Here is a 12,675-nt window from a genome sequence, read left to right as displayed (position 1 = left end):
AACAAAAGATCAACTTTTCCCAATATTTTTACGTTAAACAGATCCTTTTCTGTATGTTAAAAAATGTCAGTGGTAGAAGGCTACACCGCTGCCTGGTTTTTCATGAGCTGGTATGTTCTGTGCAAATGAGCACATTCATTCAGCAGTGCTACCTAGAAGATGATGCTGCTTTATCATAAAATAATAGTAATAATGACCAGTCATGAGGCAGAAGCAGAATACCTCACTACCCCATAGAGATTGCTTACCCTAAGACAGGCAAAACAAACATTTTTTATTGGAATTATTTTTACAGCTGTTTATCAATGCTCTTATAATCAGGCACCTACTCTTCAGAAAATTCATATTTTATCATTTGATTGAGAGAAAGTTGACCATTAAGAAAGTAGATATTGTGGTGAAAGTCTGTTAAAGACCACCCAATCTGGATGAAGAGGTTGAAGTATCCTAAAAGCAGCTGCTAAAGTCTCACAATAGCTGGCCCTTGTTCTCAGGGGGGACTTAAATTTGCCAGATGTATGCTGGAAATACAATACAGCAGAGAGGAAACAATCCAGGATATTCCTGGACTATGTGGAAGGTAACTTCCCAACACAGCTGGTGAGTGACCCAGCTAGGGAATGCACACCACCAGACTTGTTCTTTGTGAAAAGATTTGGACCCATGAATGATAGAATCATGGATTCATTTAGCTTGGAAAAGACCTCTAAAGGGATGGTGATTCAGCCACTTTCCTGGGCAGCCTGTTCCAGTGTGTGATAACACCTTAAGAGAATTTTTTCTAATAGCCAATCTAACTCTCCCCCAGTGCAACTTGAAGCCTTTTCCTCCTGGCCTACGACTTGTTATTTGCAAGAAGAGACCAACCTCCCCCTTTCTACACCCTCCTTTCAGGCAGATGTAAAAACCATAAGGTCTCCCCTGAGTGTCCTTTTCTTCCACCTAACACCTCCAGTTCCCTCAGCTGCTCCTCATAAGACTTTCACTTTAGATACTTCATCAACTTCACTGCCGTTCTTTGGACACAACTGAGCATCATCCCTGGAAATATTTAGTATGCAAGTAGGCATAATACTTAAAGATATGGTTTAGTGCTGGACTTGGCAGTGCTGGGTTAATGCTTGGACTTCATAATCTTAGAGGTCTCTTCCAACCTATATGGTTGTGTGATCAAGGTTATTGTGCGGCAAGTATTGTATAATACTTACAGCAAGGTTTAAATATTATTCTACCTTTTAAAAATGTTTCAAAGTGCAATAAATTTTTTCCCTCCAACAAGTAGTTTTCAGTCTTGAAGTCACAACTGAAAGTGCTGGGAATATTTTTCAAATTACTGCTTATTTACTATTGACCTCTAAATTGCCTGGTTGATCTTTGGGCACAAAGGGGAAAAGGGTATTAATTTGTCCAATATTTCTGTATGATCAGTGCACTGTCTTACACTCTTAGAGATGAGAGGTGCAGCAGGCAGTTACTGTGCTTTTAGAACTATTGGGAGAAGGAAAAGCAGCTTTCTGGTAGGTCTCATTCTCTGCTCACTGACAAATTCTGAGATGAGAACTTCTGAAGAATGCATTTCACCTCCTGGCTCTGATGATTTTGTGGTGTGCACATTCCTACTCAGTTATTCCTACTAGTTGAACTACACTAAGAAAGACATGCAACTACAACCTCACCTCATACATTCTGAGTGAATGCTGCAAGCCTGGCATTTAAAAGCTGAATGGATACCCCAAGGAAAACATTTCTCTTAAAAGGATAACTATGCCTTCACATAGGCTGCCAAATAATTGCAAGTATGCCATTAAAAAAAAAAAAGTAGATGTGAAATGTCCCCTCTATTGTAAAATCACTTACAGATAAGTATAATAATATTGTTAATATTTCATAGTTATAAGTATGCAAAGTGGTGTAAAATCCTGTAGCTATATCATAAGAGAAAATTATCCAGACCAAATGAAATACCTAACTGCCAGGTATGTCAGAACCTAAAGCCAGATCTGAATTTTGTTCTTCATAAGAGGCCAAAATAAAATTCCCAGATTTGAACTTCCTTGAGCTTTGGAGTATATCAAATCTGAATTAAAAACAGGAATGCTGAATCCATTTGGAATGTCATGAAAAGTTAAATGTAGGTATCACAGTGATATAAATAAAGTATAAGGGAGTTCAAAATAAAGTATGGTTGTGACTTCAGACCATTGCACAGAGAATTTTAAATTTTCCACCACAGGTTTATCTTGCCTGTTCTCCAATTAGCTGTAATGTGTTTTACAGAAATTGCTATCATGGGTGTAAATATTATCAAGAAAAAGAGCAGTATAATTATATCAGAGTTTATATATCTCAGAAAATGAATAACTGGCATATATTTCTGAATCAACAAAACCTCCTATGCTTCTAGAAGGTTGTAACTCGCTCTCTATGACAAAATCAAACAAAGGCCAGAGATTCCATCCACAAGCTCAAGATTATCCTGGAAAATAGGGCTGAAGAACTTGGACCTGAAAAAAGAAGCAGGCTTTTTCCAGCCACGATTAATGGGAACTGAGCATGCAGGTGTGAAGGCTTCCTTCAGTGCTCAACTCCTGGCTGTGGCGGCTCGCAGGATGGGATGTCCTTCTACCCAAGGGTCAGGGACATCCAGCCAAGATGCAAGTACAGATCCAGTATAATTTTCCTTTTTATAATTTTTCTTTCTGCAATTGTGAACTTGGCCCCCAAAAAATACAAACCAAGACAAAGAAAAAGAAACAAAAAACACAAGAAAACCAAAACAACCAACCAAACTAAAAAATCCCCAACCCCAAAACCACAACCAAAAAATCCCCCACCCACAACAAAAAGACAAAACAACCAATAACCAAACAAACAGAAAAAAAAAAAAAAAAGAGAAAAGCAAGAAGGGCCTTTATTTATGCCTATGAAGGAGGGAATGCTGATATCCACTGTAACATATAACTACTGCTTTTCCTCAGACTGATGAAGAACAACCACCTACCTGCTTTTGGTAAAGCTATTAAGGTTTGTCATGTTAGTCAGGCAGGAGTTAGATGGCAACTATATTGGTTTTGTCAAAATTTAGTTTCATTCAAGCAATCCTTCCAACGACTAGGGAAAAGAAAGTCAGGATAACATTTACCTGGAAGTGAAAGAAATCAGCACCTTTCTCTCAAAGCAGGAAGTTTAACAGCATCTGGGGTAAATGATAACCTTCTTTGCACAAAAATCTAGTTGCTTCAGGCCATCTACTGTAACAAATATTAAATCAAACCCATACGCATAACACGACAAACGGACGAGCATACAGTAGCTACTGTATTATTGCTGCTGTTGAAATTCGTCAGAAACCTGCTGCAAATGGGTTCCTTCAAGCTTCATCACAGATGTATTTGAAAAATTTAAAGCAAAATTAAGATGCAGTGTGACTATGCAGTTGTTATGTATTGCAGTTAACACAAATCAGAACATTAAATATTAGTAGGGGATATAGCCTAGTGCCAGTATATTTGTTCTTTGTATAACACTAATTTCATCACTAACTTCTAATGAATAATTTTATTAGTTAAAATAGGCAGTTTAATACTCAGAAAATAGTTATGTTCCAGATAGATTTTTTCCAAAAACTGATCTGTCTCATTCCCACATGTCTGTTTTTTACAAAAAAACCCCCTCTTTGTAAACCATGTGAATTGAATTTAGCTTTTCTTAATGTGGTTTACTAAAGAGCAATACACTTGGTATAACAATAATATCCAGCTAAATGAATATTTAATAGCTGGAGCTGGGATCTAAGTAGATTAAATGAAAGTAAGTCAATGAGCAGGTGCATAGTTAGATCTTGGCACATTAAATGTCAGTAAACACAGCATTTACTTTTCTAGGTGCATTTGTGTTCAGAAAGAAGGGTTTATTTTTGCAAAATATGCTTTATAATCCTCACAGCAGTAGACTGATTGGCAGGGGCTTCTTTCTTACCTTTCTTTTGTATAAGTAGCTATTAGATCTTATTGCTGCTTCCTGTGTTTGACAGTGGCTTTCCTTTTGAACTCAAAAGAAACTTTCTCATTAGATACAGCTGGCACAAGACTAAGACCACTGACAGAGAAATTTGCTTTCAATCAAATATTCCCATTACCAGTAATACATAGCATATGGGTGAAAGAGACACAAGAGGCAACCAATACTTTTGGACAGTGTGGAGTATCACAACCTTGACATATTGTACATTAAATTTACATTATATCCAGCAGCCAAGGAGAACATTAAATATGTTGATATTACATGTTCATAATATCCTTTCTCCCAAGGTGCTGATATGATTTTATCCTAGGAGGATTTGTACAATTCTAGACAGAACCATGGCTTTATTAATGGTCACTTACTAAATTTCTGAGGTTCCAAGTACTCTGCAAGTTAGAGTTCACAGACTGGCCAAATCCTGCAAACTCTGTAGGGAGTCTACAGAATGAGGTGCACAACAGGCTATCACAGGAAAAATATTTTGCAAAGTACCTTTTCTTTTCTTTTTCTTTTTCTTTTTCTTTTTTTTTTTCTTATTGTTGTATTTTCATTACTACAGTGTTGACAGATGTTGTTATATTCACAAGGCTTCTACTGAGGGAAATATCCTTAGCAAATTAGTATTTCTGTGTACTGGGAAACCTACTTTCATAGGTGTAGATTTCCTTCTCAGAGAATTAAAAGTTTACAGAGATACATCTGAATCCTAGTCTGAACTTCCTGACAGTTTAAGACATTTTAGAATTAACATTTTTGCACCACTTATTACATAAATGGCACCCAAGTTTAATTCTTGGACCCAGACCTATACATGCATCCAAGTTTTCTGTACTTGGTTCGTGATGTAATTTCTGTTGAGGCCAATGGGAGACATTCCACTGACCTCACAAAAAATACATCAGGCTGTTGCCTGAGAAAATATTTACACAGAGGAATTCACCCCACCACTAATTGTAATAAGCATGTTTTAAAATTTTGCTTACAACATTTTCCATTAAGTAGAAAAGCTAACAAACTGAAATGCTCTTTTGAATATTAATTCTGTCTTGACAATTTATTGCAAAGACTTTTCTCATGACAAATTAAAAAGATCACATGAAATACATATGCTCATTTATTATACACATTCTGCTAAGACTTGCAAAAGAAAAAAATTATCACTCAAAAAATCCACAAAAAACATTTGATCATTCTATCTGCAATTAAATGGTGGTGGAAAAGCACTAATTTATATATAGTTTAGATTAAAAAAAAAATTGATACAAATTCAGATTCTATTCCATGTTAATTTTAGAGATTACAACTCTATACAGGTCTCCTGGGAGTGTGAAAGCTAGCTAGTCTTTAATTTTGTCAATTTTTTGTGAAAAATTGTAGTTTGTATAGCTAAGATTTTGTGCATCTAACAACATTCTCTTTTACTAAGAAACAGAGGAAATTTCCTTAAAACATTAAAAGAAAAGGAATCTTTTAAGAAAAAAAACCTACTATGAAAACAAACTATCCGCAAGTGCTGTCTTGCTAAAGCTAACAAGTTCCAACAACTGTTAATTTTGTCTGGTTCCTTGGTGGAAGGTTTATATTGCAAACACATTCCCAGTTATGCCGTAATCCATCTAAAAGGTGGCATGATATCAACACTCCCACAGCGGGCCAAGTCTGTGGGCATGAGGGTAAGAGAAGGGCATCAAAAAAGAAACAAATCTTGGTTCCTGCAGTTCAAAGACTGGTCCCATTAGAGCAAAAGGCGCTTATTTTGATTTTATGTTTTGTTAAGAAAAACTGACGTGGGTTTGTTTGTGTCTATTCAGCTTCTGCCAGATGGAAAGGTTTACTCATCAGAGGCAGCTGTTTTAGCAAATTACCTCACTGTGGTATAATGACTGAGTTACAGCACACTATTGAAAAAAATCCTTTCGTTTCCCAGTGAGATCATGATAACTAGAAACAATTTCAATAAGATTTTTGATTTACTTTGGAAAGGCTTCAGTTGGAAAGACTGGTGATACAATGATGTATTTTTTTGTTCATATTTCTTTTTCATCTGTATTAAGCATTTGGGTTTGTTTCGAACTAATGTATTTACAATTTTCTCTGGAGTGACATATTTCATATTAAAAAATATACCTGCAATTACACCGAGAAGGAAGTTACTCTATATGCAATACGTCTTACTGAAAAAACTTTTCCAAAACTCACAAAGCATTCATTCTTTGCCATTTATACAACTACTATGTGCTTACATGATTAAAATAATTGCAAGAGAAAATGTAAAGCAACACAGATAGCCCAAGCTACATACACTCTGCATCCAGAATGGTTATTTGAAGAGACAAACATTTTGGGGAGAGTTTAAGTGAAGTAGACTTGGCTGACTTGAAGAGCTGAAGTAAAATAACCCACATTTTCACCATGTCAGTTTCATTGCTGTAACTTTTTCTAGAAACAAGATTAGCATGTTGGAGACTAAAGTACCACAGAACCTTGGCATTTGGCAGGATATTGGTCCCCTGGTCACAGAGGTGCCTTAGGAGGTCTAGTAAAAATTGGCTGTGATGTGCTCTGGCAGAAGCTGTGCTTCCTGTGGCTGCTGCAGCTACAGCTGCCCAGCACTTGCATTTGTTGAGGCAATGTCAGTTTTGTCAGCTTTTTTTTCCCTAGCTCCATTTTGAGATATTTGTTACAGGCTGTACTTGCAAAATGAGAGCTGGATACACAAAAGGCCTTCCCTGCTCTTGAGTTGGCCTAAGTGTCCTTCCAAGCAAAGGTGGTTGTGGGGAGCCTTGCCCACGCACAGTGTCCCTGGCAGCAACTCTTCACAGAACCTGCCCCTTCAACTGGTGAGGCTAAAAAGCAAGATCCTCGCTGCTTCCCTTCTGATCCAGCTGCTCCTTTCAATCATCTTTGCTTTGACTATTGGAGTGGAAGATGAACTTTGTCTGCTGTTCATGAATATTTTAGGACGCAGCTACAGTGATTGACCAGATGCTAATCCTTTATGAGCCCCCGGCCTCTTAAAGAGCCGCTTTCCTGTGCCAGACACTTGCAAGGTACTTGGTTAAAAAAATTTCAATTAACATAGAAAATCTGTTCCCCCCACTAGTTTATACAGGATAAAATGAACAGCAACAGCCTACACAACAGCATTAGAGACTTGATTGCAAGACAGCTTGACACTGTTTATGACATTTGGCCACAGGCAGGGCACTCTGTACATGCTACAGCATTATTTTAGGACCTTCTGGAGAGGATATAGTACTTCAGCTTGGTTAGCCAGTTCTATGGTTGCACAGTTCATTGATCTTGGACAGCCTCTGTGGGCCAGCAGCCACAGCAGCAAATTTAGTCTAGACAGAGCTCTTCTTTACTTTTATGACTGCAAGTGTATACTTAGAATGGACAACTTCACTGAGCTGATTCACAGTGAAGCCCACATTGTATTTCCAGAAGCACTGAACAACACAAAAGCCACCAGTAATTTAAAACTCCTTCTACCATACATGGTTGTCTTTCATTTTATTTCTTACCAACTGTCCATTTTGTATATGGTTTTGTGAAGTTCTTTGCAGTTTCCTTCACCACTGAATCACTTCAGCACTTGTGCCATCTGCTGTGCATACTCTCACCATATATATACCATCTCTGTGATTATAATAAGTTCTCATTATTGTAATGTTTCTTATTATTAAGAAGAAATTCAAGGTCCAGTGTCACTTTTTGCCAGTTCTAAATGAGTAATTTATTATTATTCTATTAAACTTTTTTCTTATTCAGAATGCACAACATTTACACAGTTATCATATGCTGAACATGCAGTATAGGGTACACAGACTTAGCACTGTGTAGCAAGTAACATTACAATATGTAATATTGTGCCTTATATTTTTATCTGGATATTCAGCGGTAAAGTCTGTATTTTGCTTCCATAATTCACGTATTCTGAAATCTGAGAAGCACTATAAAAATTCGGTGTATTTATCAATAGTGAAGATCATAATCAGATACAACAGGAGAATCTTTTTTCAGGAATATGTTATTCAATTCCCAAATCAGAGAAAACCTTCATGATTATCCTGTCTCTAGTCCACCTGAGAAACCAGCTCAGTTTAATAGCTTGTTTTTCCCTAAGCATACATTAGGGATTTATTAACCTGCAGTGTTTCCTTCCTTATATCACCAAGCATATCATTTGGGGAAGGATCTTTAGATAGCAGCACCACTGGGAAATCTGTTGGAATCTTACACTCCTGATAAACCTTGTGTTTTGCTGGGCACTGGGAGGGGATGTGGGTATGTGAGCAGGCAGGATTGACAAGTGACAGGCAGAAAAGTGCACTGCTCTCAGGGAAGTTGCTGGGAACCAGGGGGAACCATACTGGGAAGAACTCCTGGGAGTGAACACTGGGGTGTGGGGTTGGCAGTGACTGCTTGAGCTGCTGTCTCTGGCCCCTTGTAAAGGCAGACAGTCCTGCAAATAGCCAGTCATCAAAAGAGTCCACAGAGCTGCTGTCTCACATCCCCCACATCTTCCACCAGCCATAAAAACACTTTCCAACACCCCACAGCAAAATTAAAACCTTAGTACAAAACCAAAACCACAGAAGCTATAAAGTGTCACAGGAAATGAAGCAGAAAAGGACACTTTTAATGTACTATATCCACGAGGTAGCAGGAAACGTGGAAGTTAACAGGTGACTTTAGAAGACAGATTACACCACTGAGGAAGACAAAACAACTGCAATAAGTCTGCCAGTGTGACCTTGGAAAAATTTTTTTCTGAAGACGTATTTGTCAAAATATGTGTGCAAATAATACCAAATGGAAACCTTGATCTTGAGCCATGTTCAAGTTTAGTAGCTCTCCTCCCCCCAGTACCCATTTTCAACAAATATTTTGTGAATCTGTGAAAGGAATTCCTTGCACTTATTTAAATGTTCATTTGTGCATAGTGATTGCTTGGAAGTTCCCATTTGATCAAGGGATAAGATCTGCCCAATGATGAATGAGTTTCCAAATGAACCAGAAAACACTGCTGACAGAGAAATAAACTATTTTTTGAAGGTGTTATTGTCCTTGGTCACTGTTCACAGAGGTGGCAAAACATACTGCTCTCATTAAAAAATATCCACATATTATTTCATTCCTGTGATATGTGGAATACTAACTTTTCAAAGGGAAGTTTAGTAAATAAAGCAAGACACTTTTTTCTTTTCCTTCCCAAGCGACAAAACCATATTCCACAGAAGTGATGAACTTTCTATCCAAGACAAATTGAGTGTTTCAGACTGAACTGTTATAATTAATTTCCAAATGTTTATTAGTGTTTATTAGTGAGAAGGAATAAATGGGTTTAGAAATAGGGAATGGTCTTATCACAGAGTTTATTTGTTACTGGATAGCGAATAAAAGAGGATTAAACTGTGAAAACACAGTGTTTTTTGAAAAGACACTCACTGCCTTCCAAGGAATTTTAGACAGTATTTCACAACACTGAATGGCAGACAAACTGGAAATATCTGGATCAGACAAAGGACTTTCAAAGGTGCAAGGCTTTCATTTTATTAACCAGAGCACATGTAACTAATCTTGGAACGCAGATAACTATTCTTTTCAAAGCAATTAGTCCTGCTTCATTAATATGCTGCTTAACATTTGCTTGGGACTTTCTTTTGATTTTTTTTTCCCTCATGAGTGAAGTATATTTTGAATTTTTTAAAAAGATAATTAGAATAGATTGCATGTATTAAATCTGAGAACATCTACAGGCATGCACTCCAGAAGGCAAGAGATTGACATTCAACCTTGAAGAGTTAGAGAAGTCATAGACATTTGGACTGAGACATGAGAGTCTCAATTTCCCTTGTATATTACAAAAAAGAGATGGATTTGGCAATGCGCAAGAAGAAAAGCTTATCCTGGCTGCTCATTAAACTTCTACCTTCCTGTGGCTCTCTAATTTTGCAGAAAAAAGTGTAAGGCAATAGTACCATAAAAGAATCAGAAGTAATTTTGCAATGTCATAATGTACAATTTGGAGAATTATTTACTATTTTATGGCATTACCAGAGATTAGATAGTTCTATCCCTATTAGAAATTTAGAAATTAATTAAACAGGCATTCTTATGAGTCCTGCTATCAGCTAAGAGTTTTGTTTCATTTTTTTTTTCCTTAATGAAATTCAGTAGTTATCATTCTGTCTTGATCTTCTTGGAATCTCTTAATGGGACTTGATATGACAGAAGACATGAAGGTGATGGCGTTTCCTATCAGCCAGTTGAAAACCTCACAGTGAACATCAAGATGTGGTGCAGAAGCCTGGATGAATCTCCGCTTCACAGCACCTAAAGCCAGAGAGCTTTTTCAGATCTCATCTGCCATGATGGTACCTAACTCTTAACAAGTCAAAAACCATCATTTAAATGAAAGCTTTTCAGTCCAGTGCAGGGAAAATGTGAGAAACTGAGGTACCATTCCCAGAAGTCCTTTGACAGTAAAGGAGCAGTGTTAGAGAGGCAGCCGCAGTAGGAATCTGCGATGTGTCTCTTCTCCCTATGAAAGATACATGTGTCCAAAGACTTTTCCAAATACACAATATTTGTCTCCTTGCCTGATTTTTAAGTGACCTTTGATTTGGCACTGTACAGATGCCCCGAACACACTGGGGTCTGGAGAGATCACTCCCTCTGCCATCAGAGATAGGTAGTATCTCCATTTCATATTTAGCCAGGAGTGATTTCAGATGAAGGAGGAAGTGAAAAGAAAGCAACGAAACTATTGGAATGCCTCATAAAAAGGTCTTTCAACCAAAATTTCCCTATTTCACACTATCAGGCAGTAGCTGGACCTATTCCCTCCCTTTTCTTTTCAGTGATAAATAGTTTTTATTGATAAATTCCAAAAGTCTGCAATTCTAGTACCACTTCCACTGAAAATTCAGAGCAAAAAGTTGCTTAATACCATACGTGCTTCTGAAGAAAATGAACAAAACTGTGAGCTCTGCCTGTCTCTCCTGGATTCAGCTGAAGCATTTTCTGCTGCTGTGGCTTGTTCTAGTATGTGAGCTTTGAACTAGGGCAGCTGAGGAGCCAGTACATATTCACATCTGCCATGCCCACTTCAGGGCAGTAACCTTTGGCAGCCTCACAAAGGGACAGCTGAGAGCAATAACCTTGTAAATATCCCCATTACAACTTGCCAGAAACCGTAAGTCAGAGTCCCTGACATGAAAATATTATCTGGAAGATGATGGAAGATTTGTGATGCATTTTTTTCATGTCTCAAAATAACGTCTCATCTTTCCCTGGTCTGCGTGCCTCCTTACTCCCACAGGCACATCATTTCTCATCGTTTCTTTCCTTCACACTGCCACTGCAGCTAATTCACCTGGAGCAAAATCCTGCTTATTTTTGTTGCCAATCCAGCTGATCAGCACAATGCAGTCTGAGGGTTATTTTCTTTTTTTTTTTTCTTGAAGCGTAGTTAACTGGATAAACCCTCTACCCAGCAGCATTGCAATTGACAGCCATTTCTCAGAGGCAGCCTCCCTCCCTCAGTGTGCTGAACCATTACACAAGCTAAACTCATCATGTGTGAGGGCAAGGCCAAAAACAGAGCCCCAGGCTTGTTGAAACACAAGCCAATGTGTTAAGCAGCTAAGCACTCAGCCTGCCTGCCCTGTGCTGTAGCTGCAGCAATGCTGTGACCATCTCGTGGGGCTCTCTGTAAGTGACTTGCTGCTTCCTAACTGATATGCCTGGGTACAGTATAATCACGAATCCCTAACAGCAGCTCTGTACAGTATATTGCTAGTCTAATCAGGTATTTTATTGGTAGAGTATACTTCCTAAAGCTAGCATTTCATTTGCCTCCTTTGCCTTGTAGAAATCCTGCTGCTGAGGCAATGGATAGCTGTAAAGCTAATGGTCTTTCTCCAACTCCCCCTTCTGAGAGAGAAAGAGAGAGAAAGAAATCATAGTAATCTCCAGCCTTTTGTGTTAAAATAGAAAGAAAACAAGAATCATTCAAAAATGATGTGCCAGGCAGCCTCTATTAATATTTATGTTGACATTAATATTGATAAGAATGCACCTTATGCTTTGTTGTCTATCCCCAGCATCCCTAAGTCCCCTGTTATTCAAGCTAGTAGCCATTACCTTGCATCTCCCTCTGTACAAAAAGCTTCAAACAGCCTTGGCAGGGCTCCAGCTCACTTACGCTTAAATGGACACTCAAGCTTCAACGGACACACAGCTAAATAGAGGCCAATAATTCAATACAGTATGACTGTACTGGGGCTTCTAGTAAATCCATCAGGCAGTAAATATCATCTGAAGCCAATGCAAGCTTTTATCTTTCCAATTTTGTGTATGTCTGTGTGAAGCCCAGGCATTCAGCGAATCATGTAATTTATTCTGCAGTGCAGAGCCTGGGCTGTCTCAGACATCATATTGACTTTTTTTCCATCTGTCAGGGGCAGTCACTGCTACGCTTTTGTGCAAACGCATCACATTGCATTTATTTATTTATTTAATCCGCTCTCTAGCGCAATTGGGCAAGGACACATTTTTGCAGATCAACAAATACTAAGAAAAGCATCTGAATATCATTACAACAGCATGTTAAACATTTGTCCTAACCAGTTTGTTAAATCA

The sequence above is a fragment of the Haemorhous mexicanus genome, chromosome Z, assembly GCF_027477595.1.
Source record: "Haemorhous mexicanus isolate bHaeMex1 chromosome Z, bHaeMex1.pri, whole genome shotgun sequence".
NCBI classification, from domain to species: Eukaryota; Metazoa; Chordata; class Aves; order Passeriformes; family Fringillidae; genus Haemorhous; species Haemorhous mexicanus.
Note: the sequence above shows the minus strand (reverse complement) of the source record.